Below are 12,885 nucleotides of genomic sequence, written 5' to 3' on the forward strand. Positions count from 1 at the left end.
TCTTGTGGAAAAATTGAAAATTCCTACTATTTATTGCAATTGCATATATCTACAAACTGTGAAACAGGTTTGTCATTTAACTGTGAAATATGTGACATAGAAATAAACAACTTTGCCGACTTTGCCGTTCATCGTATAGAACATGAAGCTAGTACAAAAAAGGAGTGCCCCGTCTGTTTATGCCCGAATGTTAATAATATAAAGGAGCATCTAGTTATGAAGGGTCATGTTTTGAAGGAAATTACTGGATTTAAGCTAACTAATAACTTATGCTACACAAACAATCTAAAGCAAGAACCGGCAGTTTTTACCAATTCCAACATGAATGGATGCTCTCAAGGTATATTTTTTTTAAACTTTAAGAACTTCCTCTATGAATCCCATATGAGTTTCCTCTATGCTGATATTTTTTCCTGAAAGTCTTAATAATTTTAGATCTATTAATTTAAAAACTGAGAAATTTTTGAAAATGTATATTGTTTTCAATTAAGTAGTTTATATTTTGGTCGGTAGAAGGCACTGGGGTGTCAGAAGGCACCCGAATGCCCGCTGGTTTCTGTGCGTATTGAGTTGGACTCGGTTATTTATTGCAATTTTTCTTCATTTTGGATTTCATCAATTTATTTGATTTTGGTGCATGGTAGTTTTACGCTTTAAAAACTATTTGACTTTACTTCTGCTCATCTTTAGTTTATTGCAGGTCTTTACTTTTCTTTTTAAATTTCCGTTCTGGAAAAAATATTTAAATTAATTTCTGTTCGTTTTTAACTGACATAGTCTTTTTCGAAGAAGACTTATAAAAGTTTAAAAAAAAGATAAATTTAAATGTTTTCGGTTTTTAGAGCCATGATGCTTATTTGTTGGTTAAAATATTTCGATATATTAGTAGGATTTGTAAATCATTGGCTGCGCAATAGTGCTGCCTAAGTATAGAGTGAAGTAAAAAAAAACCTTTCAGTGCATTTGAGGGGAATGTCGAACCAACCAAAAGTTACTATATGCATACCACTCCTAATACGTCTAATACTACTTACTAAAACTATTCAGGAGAAATTTACAAAAAATGCTGTAGGGGGTGTTGAATTAAATTGAAATACACTACAGGCAGGTAGGCTGTCAAAATAGCGCATCAGCAGCATCTTAGAAACGGCTTAGAGTAATAGCTTAAAATTTTCATGGTATAATGAGTCGTATGTTGAACTAATAAATATACCCTATCTGCATACTGCGACTACTAGTAGTAGCAGTATTGCTTGCAGTATTAGAACAGCTACTGCTACTGCTATTAGCAGTATTTTTTTAGTATGGAATTTAATAGGACTGTTAAGGGGGGTGTTGGGCTAAATCTAAACTTAGGAGTACTATGTGTATGCAGATTATGGCAAGATTGTATCTACGATATCCCAGAAACGCCTTAAAGTATTAAGTTGAAAATATTAGGTTATCAGGAGAGGATATTGAACTAGACCAAAACAGCACAATATGACTACTATTACTACTACTACTAACTACTACTGCCATCACTAATGCTACTCCCAATGTTCCTACTGTCAATTCTACTAAGTTCACTATTACTTTTGCTAATGCTAAGGTTATTAGTAAAACTTTCAAGGAATGGTGAAGGCCACGCGAGGTAAATTCAGGATGGAACAGGGTATAAAGTAGAAACTTTCAGGAAAAGTTTATGTTGCTTTAAAACTTAATCCGAAGCCACTATATGCCTGCTTGTTGTCAATAAGACGTCTCATTTATATCCCAAGAACGACTGAGAGCATTAAGTTTAAACCTCAGGGCTAATGCTATTACTACTTCTGCTCTTACTTTGGAACTAAACAAAAGAGTGTAAGTACATCCAGAAATAGCCTGGTGGTAATGGGATTTCAGAAAGTACAGCACAGCACTTGATGAGCAAGTGGTTGCAGTCTGGACAACGTATGGGAGGTAAGGTCAGCATGATCACATTTTTATCTTTGGCTGCTTGTTTGCATTGCTTCAACTATTAAGTGGGATTTGTGATCAACAAGATCTACCTGGGGCTTCTCCTTACGTTGGAGTACAATGAAAATAAAGTTATAAAGAAGCTAATTGAACACGGAAAGTGTAACGCAGGCACAATTGGCCCGAACTCCAAAAGTCATCCTTGATGTTATTTTTTTTTTCTTAAGACTAGCATTGGATGATCTGTGTTTTGACATGCTGAAATACAGGCGAGATACGTTATTCTTCAAAGTCGGTCGTTTTTCCACAGAAGTTGTTCTTTTGTCTCAGCAGTAACGTTATGAGGCTTTTAAACAATGGTCAAGCCACTTTCGTTCATGTTCCATATACTCTGGAGAGAAAAAAGTGTATCTGACCATAAGACCACGTCGGTTGGAGAAGAAGATGTCGACTTTGTAGTGTTACAGACTGGTTTCCCTAGACAACCTAGTTGCATCAAAAAGCATTCTCATTTTTTCGTTAAGCCCGAATTTAAATACATTGCTTGGATATTTCTCTATACTCTTTAAGTAGTTGCTATGCTGGCTGAAAAGCTGTGATCTTGACAAATATTGGAGTTTTGTAGTTTCTCATATGGTCATTTTATTTCTAGTAGCCCTCCTGATGGCAGTATCTAACTTATTTTCTAACTTATTTTGATTTACAGCTAGCTCGTTTTTTTTATTCATCTTTACCTAGAAGACAAAGAAGTTATGTAGTTTTTCTTAGTTATAGAGCATACTCAATAAATTCCACTCTTGGATATCGTAATTACTGTTGATAGCAGGAGGATCCAAATTATAGTTATGCTGTCAATGGAATGGAAAATAAACACTGCACTAAAAATTGCAAAGTTAAATGAGAAAATTGCCCAAATTTCTAAAATTCATCTCCACCAAAATCATAAATAATTATTCCTTTAGTCTCTCTGCTACCTAATACAAATTTGAATATTGAAATTCTTCTTTCTCCTCTTGTTTGGTTTATTATGGAGATACTTTTGTATATTCTCCAAAACTGGTATCAAATTCCAAGTCCTACTGTGTTTTGTGGCAGCTGAGTTCAAACTCAATGTTCCATATTACCTACCTGAGATCAATGCTAATGTGCCACTATAGGAAAAAGCTTTATCTCTCCAAAATTAAAAATTTTGCTATTTAGACGGATAGGTATAACAAATTCTGATGCTCATAGGCAAGATAAGTAAATTCTAATGATAATAACACCCTTAGACCTTAGATGTGCCTGTGCCTCCTGAGGCCCGCAGGGCATCAAGGAGGAGCCGCCAATCTTCCCTCATGTTTGCTGCTGCAGTGATGTCCTTCCATTTTGGTAAAACGGAGGTGTGCAGGTTTCGTAGATCTCTTTGGTAGGTCCGGCGCAGTGTGTTTCAGGATCTTCCCCGGCTACGAGTTCCTGGTGGTTGCCAGTGTAAAATGGCTTTGGAGTATATGGTGCATCCATACGTGGGACGTGGCTCAAATATCTCCCCCTTCTGACTCTGATGATATCGGTTATTAGTGGTTGTTGCGTCATTTCACGAATGGACTAGTTTGTCACCTTCTGTGGCCAGTGGATGTTCAATATTCTAGGAAGACACGAGTTTTCAAAAGCCAGGGCGCTTCTCTCTTGTTCTTGATTCAGATGCTATGTTTCTGCTGCGTAGAGTAGTATCGGCACCCTTAGAACAAGACTATTATACTGTAGCCAATGAAAGCAAATAGCAATGATGTTACAACAATAATAAGTCCATGGAATGGGTAGTAATATATTCTTCTTATTGATTATTGCTTGTGTTGTTTGTTTTAGTTTTAAAAATCGTTACTTGAAACGTGAATTTGGTTTTTTTTTTATTAACTTGGGATTGTTATTGCCAAATAAATTATCGCCTTCTATATACTAGTATATTATTATCATATAATGCAAAGTTTTTATATGTATTCATAGCCAACATAGCCTACATAAGATATGTCCTAAGTACTAATACTTAGCAAAGTTTTGTGTATGTGATTGTCTGAAATAATCTAATATTATAAAAACTTGTAACTAAAGCTTGAAGTGATTTGATTTTATAGAAGAACAAATCAATTCTGGTAGGATTGTGAGTGGTTATTTCAAACCTAGTATCTCCCTAAACACCTCATGGAATACCCCAAAATATTTGTAGAATATAATTTAGTTTAGAATCTTTCCGATCTAACAGGAAATGAGCTTTGTTGAATTTGGAATTTCTGCAAATGCCGTCCAGTGCAAAGATAGGGTTCCACAATGTTCTGTTTTTTTTTCTTGGTGACTTGAATATATTTTACATCTTTCTCAAGTATGGAGCCTTTCTCTCTTTGCTATGTCAAATTTGTCAATGAACCATCATAGCTCAATGGTAGTTTCCTTCTTAGTTGCGGTTACATAGGGCTTGACTCCCTGCAAAAGTAAGTTTTGTTATGCTTAATAGACCTTTTCTTGCTAAGTTCTGTATATGTATATTTCTTAATGATTTAAGTCATGAATTGGAATCACAGAGCTTGATCACCTTGCACTTTTGAAACAAATCTGTCTTAATAGTATTATTTCAATAAAATTTTCAGACGTCGACTATACTTTGTATTATATAGGTATAGCAAACTTACCTACATTTACTGTCTTTCAGACTTTATAGACCAAGATGGTGGCCCAGACGTTAAAGATTCAATTTTGTCATGTGGACCTCAATTGTCTGTGATAGATAGTATGCCGGACTTCAAAATGGAACATGATTTTGCACTCCATCCTGCTGGAGCTTTATCTAAGCAGTCTATAACAACTAGAGTGATTGTTAAGGGTAAGAACACCTATTTAAGTTCTGTTCGATTCCATTTTTATGTCAAATAGAGCCTGATATTTGGCTGAACAGTATATTGATTATACTCAGGTCATAGGGTTAGTTTCCTCATTTTTTCTTTTTTTTTGCTAATAATGGTGTGTAATCTGATTTTATTTAAAATTGTTATATTAGGAAGTTCAGACCGTTATACATATCTAAAATGTAAAAAAAAGACGATTTTTTTTTACTCTTGTGTTTAGTAATGCAAAGAGTATAGAGGAGCTGCCCTCTCCTTGGTCTTTACTCTAAAGTTTTTTTTAGAACATTTAAAAAAATAATATCTTAATTAAATGGCCCATGTGTTTCAGGACTCGTTCTCAAAGAATTGGGACAAAAAGTCAAACTCTGGCGTAAAGAGCGAGGTATTGAGGAGAGGACAGCCACTCTCATATAACTAAAAATATAAGTAGTAATTTCTGTTCATTTTAAGTTTTGATGTTGTTCCTTACTTTCAGTTGAAAACAACTTTATTTTTTAAAATAAATGCCCGGAAATTTGGCTCCCCCTTCACGGGAAATTCCCTCTCCCCAAAGACAATCCCTCCATGGAAATTTATTCCCACGTAAAACCCCCTCCCCCCCCCCCCCGCAAGGAAAATTCCTCACATACCATTCAATTCTAGCTAAAATTCCTTTCGAAGAATTTCTTGCGGTCAGTTCCAGGTGAAAATGTTTCTTACCTCACTCTCATTTGAAGAAGACTTTCATTCGAAAAGATTGTTTTAAAAATTATGCCAGAAATCCTCTCCTCCGTGTAAAAGTTTTCCCAGAAATAACCTACCCCTTAGTAGAAAGTTGATCCTGCAGAAAATTTCTCTGGAGAATTTATCCCATGAAAAATTCCCCCATGGCGAATTTCTCCCGTGAAAAATCCCCCCTCCTGTGGAAAGATACTCTAGACAATTCCAACCCGGTAAATTCCCCTTAATATCTCCACATGTAAAATTGGGTCGGAAAAGAGAAAGTAAGACTAATAAAAAGATATTCGTATATGAATTCTGGCAAATTCACCCAGTGTAAAATTTCCCTTAGAAAGTTCACCCCCCCCCCCAGAAGCTTCCCTCTCCATGGAAAATTTTCTCTCTTGAAAATCCCCCCAGCAGAATATTCACCCCTCCCCCCACCCGAAAAATGTATGCATACTTCTCAATAAAAATTACTATACTTAAACAATGTGAAAAATGTATAACTTAAAGACCTTTCCCCAGGGTCTGTGGGGGCTCTTGTTATCTTCAAACTACTACTGCTGCTAACAATTCACCGCAGCACATAGGCACCTGACGCCAACACAGGTACGCACGCTCCTCCATCCCGATCTATTCAAATCCTCTCTCTTTACACCCTCCCAGAAAGTTCCAATTTCCCTTATATCTTTCTTTATGATATCCTTCTACCTCAACCGCGAACAAGCTGCTTTCCATTTAACCCTATACGGCTAGCCAAAAAGGACAATCTTTGGCAATCTGTAAATTTTCATCCGCAGAACGTGCCCTAGCCATCTCAACCTTTCTCTCATTATAGCCGTAGAAATCGGGATTAAACTGCACTTTTCGCACGGCCTACTGTTGGAAATATGGTCAGTCAGCCGGGTACCAAAAATAATCTGTAGACAATTTCTCTGGAAAACATCTAGCAAATCTTCATCTGCTTTTCGGAGCGCCCCGAAAAGCAGTCAAATATGGTTAATTCAGAACCATATTTGACAGCTGTCATTCATCACTGTAGTTTCCAATATTCTAATCTTCGTTTGCAGGGTTATCTTCCTGTTTTTAAACTTTTTTTCAACTGTGAAAAAATACCCTGAGCCTTGTCTATTCTTCTTTTAACATCTTTACTGCTTCCACCGTCTTTATTAATAATACTACCAAAGTAAGTGAAGTTTTCCATCTGATCAATCTTTTTGTTACCCAACATCACCTCTTCATCTTCATTTATTTCTAGCCTTAGCGACTTAGTCTTCTTGGTATTAATTTTCAAACCTATTCTATGCACCCTGAACTCGCAAAACCTTTAAAATATCCTTCATTTTGCTCACACTTTCATAAGCATAATCTAAGCCCAGGAAAGTTTTTCCTCCCCATTTGATTCCGTGTTCTGCCATTGCCTTTCCTGTGCTCCTTAAGACGAAGTCCATCAAAATGATCAATATAAAGGGGGATAGAACACAGCCCTGCCTAACTCCTGATTGAATACGAAACTAGCTGTTAACCTCATTTCCTACCTTAACCGCAGCAGTGTTATTCCCGTACATAGCACTAATCACTAATGTATATGTCTGGTATCCAACACAAGGACAAGAACTTTGATAAAGCACTTTTATCAACAGAATCGAACGCCTGCTCATAATCTACAAAACTGAGACCCAAAGGTGTTTGATAATTAAGGCCCTTCTCAATTATTAACCTAAGAGTGAAAATTCAGTCGACACAACTTCTACTTTTCTAAACCTGCAGTGTTCTTCTCTTATCACTTTCTCTACATGTTGAGCTGTCTATGTAAGATGTTTTGAGCTGCATAACTGAGTAGCTAGTTTACCTGTAAAACCGAGTAGCTAGTACATTTAGTCTGTACATAAGAAGTTTGAGCTGTCAATTTTAGATGTTTCGAGCTGTCTGATATAACTGAGCACCTAGTTTAGCAGTATAGCCGAGCAGCTAGGGCATTTAAGCTGTATATAAGTTGTTTTGAGCTGTCTATGTAAGATATTTTGAGCTGTATAACCGAGCAGCTAGGCATTTAATCTGTGTATGTAAGATGTTTTGAGCTATCTAATATAATTAAGAAGTTAGTTTAGCTGTATAACCGAGAATCTCGGGCATTTCGGCTGTACGTAAGGTGTTTTGAGCTGCATAACTGAGTAGCTAGTTTACCTGTATAACCGAGCAGCTAGGGCATTTAATCAGTATGTAAAATGTTTTGAGCTATCTAATTTAGCTGAGCAGCTAGTTTAGCTGTATAACCGAGATGCTAGAAAATTCTGGCTCTATGTAAGATGTTTTAACTGTATAGCTGAGTAGCTAGTCTACCTGTATAACAGAGCAGCTAGGGCATTTAATCTGTATGTAAGATGTTTTGTGCTATCTAATATAACTGAGAACCTAGTATAGCTGTAGAACCGAGCAGCTAGGGCATTTAGCCTGTCGTAAGATTTTTTTAGCTGTCAACGTAAGATGTTTTGATCTGCAAGACTGAGCAGCTACTTTAGCTGTATGACCAAGCAGCTAGGGCATTTTGTCTATTTGTAAGATGTTTTGAGCTGTTTAATAAAACTGAATAACTAGTTGAACTGTGCAACCAAGCAGCTAGGGCATTTAGTCTGCAAGATGTTTTGAGCTGTCTAATATAACTCAGCAGCTTATTTAGCTGTATAACCGAGCAGCTACGTCATTTTGTATCTATGTAAGATGTTTTGAACTGTTTATGTAATATGTTTTGAGCTGTCTAATATAACAGAGGAGCTAGAGCATTTAGTCTGTGTGTAAGATATTTTGAGCTGTCTAATATGACTGAGAAGCTAGTTTAGCTGTATAACCAAGCAGCTAGGACATTTAGTCTGTACTTAAGATGTTTTTAGCTATCTAATATAACTGAGAAGCTAGATTAGCCGTATAACAGAACAGCTAGGACATTTAGTCTGTACATCAGATGTTTTGAGCTGCCAATGTAAGATGTTTTGAGCTGCAAAACTGAGCAGCTAGTTTAGCTGTATAACCGAGCAGCTAGGGCATTAGTCTGTTTGTAAGATGTTTTGAGCTGTCTCATAAACCTGATCAGCTAATTTAGCTGTATAACCGAGCAGCTAGGGCATTTTGTCTGTATGTAATATGTTTTGAGCCGTCTAATATTACTGAGCAGCTAGTTTAGATATATCACCGAACAGCTTCGTCATTTAGTCTGTATGTAGGATATTTTGAGCTGTCTAATATAACTAAGCAGCTATTTTAGCTTTATAACCAAGCAGCTAAGGAATTGAGTCTGTATGTAAGATGTTCTGAGCTGTTTATGTGAAATACTTTGAGGTTTATTACTGAGCAGCTAGTTTAGCTGTAAAACCGAGCAGATAGGGCATTTAGTCTGTATTTAAGATATTTGAGCTGTCTATGTAAGATGTTGAAATATGGAATTTGAGACTTTAACTTGGTTCTAAGATATGCATACCGTACAGATATGTAGGGTACCTCTATAGGAGACAGCGACCAAGAGGGGCTTTGTCCCTGGGGGTCTATAATAGAAACTGGGACACCCTCGCCCTGGGCCATAGATACAGACGGAGGAGCAAGAAGGCCCCTCAAATGTACACTCATCAGGGCCCACTGGTGTATGGACATGTTTTATAGGTTACACACGTTCTCTCAGTGATGGATTCAATTACATGGTGATGCAGAACACCATCATGGGAGGATCTTCTGCAGGAGGATAACTCTGGCAGTGCGTAAGATCCAGATCTATGGACAACAGTCTCTGCAAAGGGCTGTGTCAACCCTTTCGGGATATTAGCAAGACTGGGGAACTTTGCGGTCAATTCTATTTCCAACTTGATGAGTGGCGCCCCTTGAGGAAATTATAGCCTAGCAAACGCGTTTTTGGGCTGAAAAACCTTTTCCTGGCTAACTTATCTACAATGGGTTGCCTCCCCGTAGTAGCATAATATTTATAGGCATGAATAAATAATGTATCGGAGGTATTAGGCTTCAAATGGTATGTGCCGCACTTTGGCTCATGACGATAAAAGAGAATTGCCAAGTGATGAAAGCCATGTTGTGACCAAGATAGGCCCAGGATTGCACAAAGCCGGCTTAAGCGCTTCAATGCAGACTTGAGAAGATGTGTTGGTTCCCGTCCCACTCTGGTATCCGGAACCATTGCTTTTCTTGAGGCCAAAACAATTCCATTCATTTAAGGAATATGCAAATTGCAACTTGGAATGTTACGACGTTAAAAAATAACTATCTTATCGACATTTTGACTGATGAAGTTTTACGATTCGAACTGGACTTATTAGGAGTTTCAGAAATGCATATCTCTGGGGTAGGAAGCATAAAGTTAGGTGATATAGAATTTATTTACTCAGACAGGAAGGATGGGGTACACAGACAGCGAGTAGGACTCATGATGAATAAGGAAGCTGCTAAGTCCTGTTTAGGCTGGGACGGTATTAGTAGTAGAATACTAATCGCTCATTTTATGACTAAAAAGTTCAGGTATCAGTTATAGTAGCATATGCCCCTGTAGAACAGACTCACGGAGATATTAGTGACTACGATGAATTTTATTACAGTTATTGGAGGAAATAGACAAGGTCCTAGGTATAAATATTGTGTCTTTATTAGGATATTTTGAACGCCCAGGTCGGTAGAAATAGCGATAGACAGTATCCTAGCCTAGGTAAATTAAGTGAAAGAAAGAGAAACAGGAACGGCTACATTCTACGGCAATTTTGTAGGGATAACAATCTAAACATAACCCATGCTGTGTTGGGTCATAAAATGGCTAGCAAGTTAACGTGGTATTCACATGATGGTAAGACAGCAAATCTGATTGATAATGTTGTTGGAAACCAAAGACTGGCAGGATTAATACAAGATACTTGGGTGTATAGGAGTGTTGTTTTTGATTTTAAAAGTGAAGATCACCATCTAGTAGTGTCTAGGGTTAATTTAAAGCTCAAATTTCGGAAGTGTAACTACCTTCCGAGAAGTTAGGATGTTTGTAGACTCCAGGATCAGAATTTGAGAGAAAATTTTCATGAACAGTTGAATACTAAACTGAAGAGTTTAAAATTTGACAATGTAGAAGATGGATGGAATAATTTTGGGAAGAAATTTCAACAATTTTTGAAGTTGCTGATGGTGTCTTAGGGAAGAAAATTAGGAATGCAGCTATTAATAATAGTGAAAAGACTATATCTTTAATAGAGTAGAAGGGGATTGTACAAAAATTGTCTGAGTGATAGACCATATGAAAACGAAAGTAATGTAAAGAAAGTGGAAAAAGCATTAAAATATGAACTAAGTAGGTGTGAAGTGGAGGCCATAGATAAAATTGCCGAGGATCTGGAAGATCCAGCTAAACGGCATAATAGTAAAATACTATTATGTCATGTGTCAATACTATAGTGTCATGTTAATAAATTGACAGGGAGTAGGCAATCCGGATTTGTCCCAGATAAAGATAGGAATGAGGCCATAATTAGTGATGAGGAAAGAGTTAAACAGAGATGGGCAAAACACTTTGAGAATGTGCTAAACCAAGATAGAGTTACAGGAAAAGATAAGAGGAATATGAAAAACGTTTCTGATAATTTGGATGTGAAGGAAGATTTCTTTTGTGAGGAAGAACTAGTGACAGAACTAAAAGGATGTAAATATAATAAGGCCCCAGGTGCCGATACTGGGGTAAATACATTTTTTAAATATGGTGGCTCTGAGGTTAGAAATAAGTTACTGAAGATTATGAATATGATTTTTGAAAAAGAGGAAGCACCTAGCGATTTTAGGAAAACCTAATCAAACCACTGTATAAGAAAGGTTATAAGAGTGAGTGTGGTAATTATGGAGGCATTAACCTGGTCTCTGTAGGTAGAAAATTACTTAGTAATAAAATACTTTTTAGACTGAGTAGATTAAACTAGCTGCTCAGTTATATTAAATAGCTCAAAACATCTTACATATAGACTAAATGTCCTAGCTGCTCGGTTATGCAGCTGAACTAACTGCTCAGTCACATCAGGCAGTTCAAAACATCTTACATATAGCCTGAATGACGGAGCTGCTTGTTTATACTGTTAAACTAGCTGCTCAGTTATACAGGAAAACTAGCTACTCAGTTATACAGCTCAAAACATCTTACATATAGACTAAATGTCCTAGCTGCTCGGTTATACAGCTAAACTAACTGCTCAGTCATATCAAGCAGTTCAAAACATCTTACATATAGCCTGAATGACGTAGCTGCTTGTTTATACTGTTAAACTAGCTGCTCAGTTATACAGGAAAACTAGCTACTCAGTTATACAGCTCAAAACATCTTACATATAGACTAAATGTCCTAGCTGCTCGGTTATACAGCTAAACTAACTGCTCAGTCATATCAGGCAGTTCAAAACATCTTACATGTAGCCTGAATGACGTAGCTGCTTGTTTATACTGTTAAACTAGCTGCTCAGTTATACAGGAAAGCTAGCTACTCAGTTATACAGCTCAAAACATCTTACATGTAGACTAAATGTCCTAGCTGCTCGGTTATACAGCTAAACTAACTGCTCAGTCATATCAGGCAGTTCAAAACATCTTACATATAGCCTGAATGACGTAGTAATTTCTTATGGGGCAAGGGGGTAAATGCCCGCTCCAGAACTAAGTTTTACCCCCCAGACCTCAGTCCCCCCAGACCTCAGTCCCCCCAGACCTCAGTCCCCTCAGACCTCAGTCCCCCCAGACCTCAGTCCCCCCCCAGACCTCAGTCCCTCCCAGACCTCAGTTTGCCCCTCCCTCCCCCCAGCTGAAATTTATGTTTATGCAAATAATCTCGTCATAACTATGATAAGTCGGCATAGTTCAAGTATCCGGAGACGCAGGTCAGTTCTCTTTAGTATACCTTCGCCTTTATGGTAGTATATGGGTCATTTTTCATTTTTCACTGTCATCTTCACTTGATTTGGGAAAATTGGCTCCAACTTTGCCCCCTCTCAGGATTTTGACGGAATTGCGCCCCTGATTCTTACCCTGGTAAGTCATCGGCGAAAATATGTATCAAATATTAAACATCCTTATCTTGATCCTTTTCCCCTTTTTTCCATTTTGTTCTTTGCATGATAAAACATGGTCAACGTCTTTTACCGTATTATTTTTATTTGCATAGCCTAATAACATATCTTTAGGATGATAAACAGATTTTACATGCTTGTTTGACCCGTGGTAGTTTTGTTGTTCGTCAGCCTTTAATAAAATCTGAAAGGTCCCGTTTTTCACCAAGGCATCATTATATATAATTGGAATAAATTTCTTAGTTTAGTAGATTGGAATAAATCTCTGGTTAATAATAAAGTTA

The sequence above is a fragment of the Artemia sp. Qi Xiang Cuo genome, chromosome 4, assembly GCF_049724085.1.
Source record: "Artemia sp. Qi Xiang Cuo chromosome 4, ASM4972408v1, whole genome shotgun sequence".
Taxonomy (NCBI): Eukaryota; Metazoa; Arthropoda; class Branchiopoda; order Anostraca; family Artemiidae; genus Artemia; species Artemia sp. Qi Xiang Cuo.